The sequence below is a fragment of the Amblyomma mixtum genome, chromosome 10 (genome assembly GCF_055824585.1).
Source record: "Amblyomma mixtum isolate Tamu chromosome 10, ASM5582458v1, whole genome shotgun sequence".
Classification (NCBI taxonomy): Eukaryota; Metazoa; Arthropoda; class Arachnida; order Ixodida; family Ixodidae; genus Amblyomma; species Amblyomma mixtum.
The window spans coordinates 120,191,149-120,199,973 of record NC_143021.1 but is presented as its reverse complement, the minus strand read 5'-3'; positions in this window follow the sequence as shown (position 1 = coordinate 120,199,973).

The following is an 8,825-nucleotide window of genomic DNA, read 5'->3' as shown; positions in this document are numbered from 1 at the left end:
GGCGATGCATCGCATTCAGTCAGTGTTGCCTGTGAATGGACCCTTGGTGCTTTTTTTTTTACTGTTTCATTCACTTTTGTAAGCATTTGTTTGTTTTCTTGCTTTGAGCAATTAGTGTTTTTTACTAAATGCCCATCTCTCCTTCACGCTCCAGGGTGTCCAGCAGCTTGGAATTCTTAGGAAAATTTTGTGCGTCTTCTGGGAAAATGAAGGAATTGTCGAGATTCCTAAAAAAAATGGTAGGGTAAGGTAGACGTCGGCACATCTGATGGCAATATTAGACTCGGGCTCTGATCGAGGTTAAGCTGATCTGATCTGCTCACGCCGCAGATGGAAGTTGGTGAAGACGACAATGTGCAATGCACAGCGTGAGAGTGTGTTGCAGTTTAACATTACGTGTGATTGGCAAAATGTTGACTTGGGCTAGTTGGTATGGACTCATACCAACTATGCTATCGGCTGCGGTGATAGCATAGTGCTCTCGCAGAGTGGCCAGCGAAACTGATTTGTTCGCACAGCTGCGGGTTAAACCTTAAAATCGCAGTCGTGGCAATATTTATTTTATTTATTTATTTATTTTAAGCACAAGACATCACTCTTGCTCAGGGTTGATAAGTCTAAAGCAGTGCTTCAGCACTAAAGTTTGCCAAATCAGTTGCCCTATGGGCTGAAATGCCCACGCCTTTCCAAAGCCATGCTACGAACAGCCCGTCATTGCAATCGCAGCATTACAGCAATGTTGATTACGGTTGGGAGAGCACTTGTGTTGGCAATTCTGTGAGGGTCAAGTGACATCCAGTGACGTCACAGAAAACTAGTTTATTGTCACATAAGGCAGGGTGACAGTTCTCCTACGAGCAGGCAGCAAGCGCAAGACACTTCAACGTTGTCACCTTCATGCTCCACCTGAGGACTCGAGATGGCATATCACACCCCCTTCTAAAAGAAAAAGCGGGGCTGCAGTACGAGCGATGGGATGGAAATAAGAAGATTAGCACAAGAACAGAGTGGGTAAGGAGGCAGGCAAATATGTCTCACGTGACAACCAGACGAACGCATAAAGTACAGTATGATGCGGACAACATGCATGACTTCGGAGCAGGGTGGGCGAAGCTGAGGCTGCACAGTAGTGATGCAAAACTATCGGAAAATTGGCTATCGATAGTATCGATAGTTTTTTTTAAACTATCGATAGTGTAAAAAACTATCGATAGTGCTACTATCGATAGACTATCAATAGTATTATCGATAGTACTATCGATAATCTACTATCAGTAGTATTACTGTCGATAATCTACTATCGCTAGTATCACTTGCGATAGTACCGCTATCGATAGCAAGACTATCGATAGTGAAACTATCGATGGTGAGACTATTGACAGTGTTATTATTACATTATTGATATTTTGCATTCGTTGGCCAGCCATATAACCAAAACATTCATGAGGCTTAACGGCCCAAAGAGAGTCAAGCTATGAGGTATGCCGTAGTGGAGGTCTCCGGGTAAATTTCGACCAGCTATGGTACTTTAACGTGCACTGGGACAGTTCGGAAAAATACCTGGAACTGCATCCGATGAAAGAACAAACAGTACAAGTTGTGCTGGCTTACACGACACTATCGGGCACTGCAGATGTCGTCTTGCTGAAGTAACCGCTGCAGAAATGCTTTTCGCACACATGCTTCATAACTAGGACATTCGCACACTAACGTTTTATCCAGCAACTTTACGTAGGGAAGGTCTGCAGAGCTCGGTGACACGTAGGGCGCGAAAACGGGCGAGTCCTGTAAGTTAGTCGTACCATCACCTCCATGCCACACACTCGGAAAACCAAGTTTAAGATGCAGTGAGTGTGCGTGCTTGATTGTATAGAATCGATAGTACCATATATAACAAGTATCAATACGGCTGTCGATAGTACTATCAATAGAACCATCGAAAGTACTATCGATAGCACTATCGATAGTCTTTTTTACCATCGATAGTTCGATAGTGACTCAGCTATCGATATTACTATCGATAGTTTTGCATCACTACTGCACAGTCACGTCTGAGAGAACTTCGTAGATCACTTCTGTGACACAGCGTAAACTTTGTAAGGTCCAAAGTAATGGCACATCAGTTTTTCAGACAAGCCTGGGTGGTGTACCGGGGTCCACACCCAAACTTGGTCTCTGGGATGGTATGTGACATGTTGATGACGTAGGTTGTGGTGGCGCGCGTCTGTGCCCTGCTCCCGTTCAGTGTGAATGCGGGCAAGTTGGCAGGCATCCTCGGCGTCCGGCGTGAGCGGGTGATCATCAGTGCAGCATGGAAGCATGTCATCCAACATCATCTGAATGTCGCATCCATACGAAATGGTGTAAAATGGGTCGTCTCTTGGATGGCCATGTTGTAGGTGTATGTGATGTACAGGAGAATCTCGTCCCAGGTTTTATGCTGTGAGTCTGCGTACATTGCGATCATTTCAGTGATTGTTCTGTTGAGTCTGAGCCCGTTCGTCTTTGGGTGATAGGCAGTTGTTTTGCGATGGCTCAAGTTGCAGCTCAAACACTTCGTGCATGAGCTGTGCCGTCAACACTGTGTCTCGAACAAGGGGATGGTGCGCCGTGACGCAACACGATTTGCTGCATAAAAACTGGGCGATCTCAGACGACGAGCTACGTTGCGCCGCCTTGGTTTCCTCACGCCGTGTTAGATAGTCGGTCACGGCTGTAATTCATTTGTGATCGCGATGACAGGAAATGGGCCTAGAAGGTCGATGCCAACTTGGTCAAACATACGAGGCAGTGCAATAGGTTGGAGCAAACCTGCGCCAGATTGGCACAGCCTCTGATGTAACGTTGGACAGTGTCAAAAAGTTCAAAGCCCAGTGTGGCCGTAGTTCGGCTTATCGTGGCAAGCCAAAAGGATATCAGCGCGAAGGTGTGCTGGTACGACAAGAAGGTGCGCTTGGTCAACAGTGCCTGAGTTGTTCTTGAACAAAATGCCTTTCCGGTGACAGAAAGCAGACAGATTCCGAGAAAACTCTAGGTACGTCACCAGCTTGGCCCTCTAGTTAATGACAGGTCAGTCTGGGTCAGCTCGCTCTCGGCTCATTACATCTAAGTTGCTGACAACTCGAAGAAAACCACTCGTCCTATGTGTTCTGACCGGCTAACCCTACAGGTGCACGTGAGAGCGTGTGAGCGTCTTCGTGCTTCTGGACAGATTTATACGCAATGGTGGAGTCAAATTCTTGCAGGTGGACCACTACCACGAGGAATTCATTTTCTATAGCAGAATAGTTTGTTTCAGCGTGAAGGAACTTGTGGCTCGCATACGGCAGTTTTCACGCCACCTTGTTGTTGGACCTCGGTGTCAGCATCTTACATCAAAGTGCGCAAGAACAGGAGTTTCATTTAATTTCATTTTATTACCTTAAAGGCATAAGGGGTGGCAAGGATTAAAAGCACAATTTCACAATAACAGGAAAGTTTTTACATTATCAGCAAAAAGACTTTGGCAAGTGATGATGGCAACGTTGTTTGGAAGGCCGTTCCAGTCTGCAGCTGCACGAGGAAAGAGGAATTAGAAAAAGTGACAGTGCGTGAGCGTGGTCGGGCAACTTGTAGGTGATGGCTGGTGCATTCAGATATATGCGTGCTGGGGAAAGAATATAAGGTGCGATGTGCATAGGGCTGTGGAAGAATTTGTGAAATAAAGACGGGATGGCAATTCGACGGCAGAGCAATAAAGGTGATAATCCGGATGCTAATTTTAAGGAGGAAACACTGATGTCGTAAGAGTACGGTGAATGAATGAAATGAGCAGCACTATTTTGAACAGATTCGAAGGCATTGATGAGATATGCTTGATGAGGATTCCAGATGGGCGATGCAAATTCTAGTTTGGACCTGATGAACAATTTGTAAGCTAATAACTTTACATGTTGGGGAGCATGATGAAGATGGCACTTTAGGAAACCTAACGTCTTGTTTGCTGACAATATCGTGTTAGTAACATGCAAGCTGCAAGAAAGATGGCTAGAAATTTTTATGCCTAGATACTTGCACGGCTGAACTGGTTGTACGGGAACTTCAGATATTACGTAAGAGAAGGTGAAAGGATTATGGCGACGGGTAATGGACAAAAGATTACACCTACGTGGGTTAAGTTCCATTAGCCATTTATTACACCACTCCTGAACAGCATTAAGATCGTTTTGAAGAGAAGATTGGTCAGCGGTGGTGAGAATAGCATGACAAAGTACACAGTCTTCAGCAAACATACGTATGTTAGATGTTGCGTTTGAAGGCAGATCATTAATGTATATGAGAAACAGTAGTTGGCCAAGCACAGATCCCTGTGGGATGCCCGACGTTACTAAGAGTGAGTGAGAGTTCTTATTGTTAACGGAGACAAACTACGAACGATTAGTCAAAAACTCTTTAATCCACTTCAAAATATGGGGGTGTAAATTTAATCGAGAAAGTTTTATCAGCAGGCGTTTGTTGGGTACTTTATCAAAGGCTTTGGCGAAATCTAGAAAAATGGTGACAGTCTGCAGAGAATCAAGGTTAGCATGCAGATCATGAATGCAGCAAATCGGGTCTTGCAGGAGTAACCCTGGCGAAACCCGTGCTGAGCAGGATGGAAAAAGTTATTTGAATCAAGGAATGCCATGATGTGGGTATAGATGACATGTTTTATGATTTTGCATGGAATACTAGTTAAAGAGATGGGACGGAAATTAAACAGTGAGTTCTTATTACCTGATTTGTAGACACGAATGACCTTCCCATTTTTCCAGTCTATGGCCAGTTGACCTGTGAAGAGTGACTGAGTGAATAACAAGCACAGCAGAGATGAACATATATCTTTCGTATTGATCAGTATTGTAGCGTTGACATTGTCAATTCTAGCAGAGGATGAAAGTTTAATGTTTTCCAGTAGTGACAAAATTCCTGCTGAAGAAAGTGTAAGAGGAGGCATAGTACCTTGAATAACTGGGGGGTATGGAGTTAATGTCGGCTCTGTTTCATTAGTAAACACGGATGAAAAGGCTGTGTTGAACATGTTGGCGCATTCAGTTTCACAGACAGTTGCACCCGAAGCATGGGTGAGGGAAACAGTGCGCGTTTGCTGGGGGTTAATGACTTGCCAGAACCTACGGAGGTTAGTTGACGACATTTTAGGCAGATTGAAGTTAAAAAAGTGTGTTTGGCTTCTCGAATGCTTGATAAATACGTTTTTTCGGCTGCGTAATATTTGTTCTAAGCGTTCTGACTAGGAAACAACTTGGCCAATCGGAAAAGACACTTCTTTTTATTTTCAAGACATTTGAGTGTATTTGTGAACCATTGGTTTTGAGGGTTAGCACATATATTTATGTTCAGAGTAAACCTGTGGACCCAATCTTCGATTTTCCTCTTAAAAAGGACCAGTTGTCATGGATGGATCTTTTTAATGAAAGTTGGATTGAAATCCTGGTAAAAGCGTGCAAAGTTCATTATTTATTGCTCTATAGTTTCCTTTATCGTACAGTCGGATAGTTTGTTTAGTTGTTGCACGTAAAGATAGTTTAATCGTGAAGCTGGCATGTATGAATTGGTGATCGCTGACGCCTGGTAGATATGTAGATACGGATTCAGGTTTATCCATTAATATTAGGTCTAGAATATTAGCGCAGTCTTCGATTACACAGGTTAGTTCGGATATAGTTGAACAAGGTTAAAATTAAGGCAAACGTCTAATAATTCATTAGCATCCTTATTACCCTAGTGGTTAGATTATGCCAGTCGGCACTCGGAAAATCTCCGAATAGGAGAGTGCAGGTGTTAGAGTGTTTAGCGTTAATTTCATTTAATGTGCTATTAAGTTTTTGAGGGAAGTCTGGGCTGAGGCTTGCCATTGGCGCAGCACTGCAAAAGCCTCCTGTTGCTCGCCGGCCCACACGAACTGTGTATTGTTGTGCGTGAAGCGGTACAGGGGTGTGGCAGTCTTGGAAAAGTTGGCGATGAATGGGGCAGTAGTATGCGCAGAGACCCAGGTAGTGTTTCACACTTTTCTGGGTTGTAGGAACGGAAAAATCGGCAACAGCAGCAGTTTTCTCGCGGTCGGGCCTAATGCCATCGGCACTTGCCGGATGACCAAGAAACCAACTCTGACCCGAAGAACGCGGGTTCGATCCCAGCTGCGGCGGTCGAATTTCGATGGAGGCGAAATTCTATAAGTCCGTGTTCTGTGCGATGTCAGTGCACATTAAGAAACCCAAGTGATCGAAATTTCCGGAGCCCTTCACTACGCGGTGTCCCTCATAGCCCGAGTTGCTAAGGGACGTTAAACCCCCATAAACCTAAACCATATTTGTACACTCGGGCTTGAGCATTATGTCGGCCGACCAGAGGGCATCTGTTATTGTGAGCAGGCGTTCAAGTGTTGGACAAAGGTTTCGAAAAGCAAGACGTAACAAACCAAACAAGTTTTCCATTTGAGTCCAGCGAGAACTGTATCCATCATGTGCTGGAAAATTGCTGGTGCTGAACACAGCCCAAAAGGTAGTACTTAAATTTGTACTGCCCGTCGAGTGTAACGAAAGCTGTTTTTTCGTGGTCCCGCTCGTCGACATCTATCTGCCAGTACCTGCTCTTCAAGTCAATGAGAAGTTCTCGGCGCGACGAAGTCTGGAGCGAGTCTTCGATACACATCACATCGGGTAGACATCGTTTTTAGTGATGATGTTCAGTTTTCTTTAATTATGCAGAAGCGGAGGGTCCCATCCTTTTCTTTCCAGTACATAAGAGAGGTGACGACCACGGGCTGTTGGAAGGTTGAATAATTCCATCAGAAAGCATCTCCTTCGCCTGCACTTGGATCGCTTCACGTTCTGTCAGTAAGATACGGTACGAATGCTGACGGATTCGGTGCATCGTCGGGCGTAACTTATGCAGCGCTTCAGAAGAGTTGTTTGCCGAACTTACAATGAAAGGGTAGATTGCTGCCAGTGCTGCTGCTTTGAGTGCACTTTGGAACACAGGTGATCCCTCAGCAGCGGCACTGGCAGCAATCTACCCTTGCATTGTAAGAGCTGCGACACCAAAAACTGTTCTCCTTACCTGGAAAAAACAAAGTTCCTTTCTAAGGCCAAAACAAAAACCGAAAAAGAAGTTATCGAGGCTTATTTCATTTCCAAAAGGGGCAATAAGTGTGTTAGCGCGCCTTCTTTATCTCTTTCAAGGCAAGAGATCAATTTCTTAGATGGGCATATCCGAGCTTCTCATGGGTCGTAACCACACGTGGTCTTGTTGACACTGTCATTGCTGTGTGCACGTTGCCTTTGCTTCTGCTTGTCTCCTTGTTTGCCTGTGACACACAGCCTTTATAAGCACCCTGCTTTCGCAAAATAGTCAGTTAGGAAGTCTGCGCTTTGTGTGTGTGTATTCGTACCTTCTTTTGTCCCGTCGTCTTCGCGCCGATGTGTTTCGCTCTAACCAAGAACCGACTAGCCCAACATCATGTCTTACATCGAATACCCTACTCTTCGATCATTTATTCGCACACCCCTACTTATGATAAGCTAGAATAAATGTCATGAGTAGCATAATAACTTGCGTGCAGAACAAAAAGTATAAAACACCTTAATTCGAAGCAACGCTGAGAAACAAGCATAACGCGTCACATGCTGTTTTGCACTCGGGGATTCACCCTTCACACTGCTATAAGCGCCTGTCAAAAGTGGGCAATGAGGGCTTTTGGTGAAGTAAGCACCATGCGCTTCAAATCAAGCTTCGTGGCTGAGAAAGATTTTTTATATAGCCTTATTTAGTGATGCCAGGTGAAATGAATGGAGCTGCAAATGCGCCAGAGGTTTCATATCGGCCCCCCATCTCTTAGAGGCTACGTAGGTTTGCAGCGATCAAATATCAGAAAGCTGTAAAAGCATGATGACACCTTCAATAGGAACATATAAAATCGTACATTTGGTATTTGGAAACAGCGTGCACAGACAAGCTGATATAAGCCCAGAAATGGATTTGGCACTGCGGAGAATTCGGGTACTTACACTGCATATACAGGAGTAGTTCGTTGACTGCCGCTTGTCCTTCTTTATTTTCACAGTCCACAGAAGCTGTCCTTTTTGGTCTCGAGGAGAAGAAAACATTCTCCAGCCATTTTTAGCACTGTTAGTACACTGGGGAACGCAGCACCCCAGCATTCTGCAAAGAGACTGAGTGGAGAATGCCGCTTTCCGTGTCTGGCGGCGGAGTTCGCGGGAGCGGAATGCAAGGAAATGGTGCCAACGCCTCCTGAGAACCGGTCTTGGTGGCGGCGACCCCTTCCAAGAGTGGCTCCACCCTCAGTGCAGAGCGGGAGCGCATCGAGACACCCCTAGCGGGCACTTACTCCGCAGCGCCCCCACGCCACTGCGGTCAGCGCATGTACCGGAGGACGAACATGATCTGTGCGCTGATCTGTGATCTGTTCTCCGCTGCAGCAGGTGATCAGTGTCAACACCTAAAATATTCTTACACAGTGATCGGTACCCACTTGCCCAGCTTTATTTGCAACAGAACACAGAGCTGTTGCAGGAACAAAACATTACCTGCAATGTGTCGAGAAATGTACCAAAGTAAGAACTGGCTGAGACTACGTATTTTAAGGCGAAAGACTTTAAAGGTGCACTGAAGAGGAATCTGAACTAATATTTTTACCGCTGAAACTCGATCTACACGTTCCGAGCGTTCTTGGAAACTTCGAATTATATTGCCCTGTGCGACAAATTTCCCTAATTTAAATCGGATTAACGTTGGGCTCCCGCCCTTTTTTTTTAAATTCCCCACAA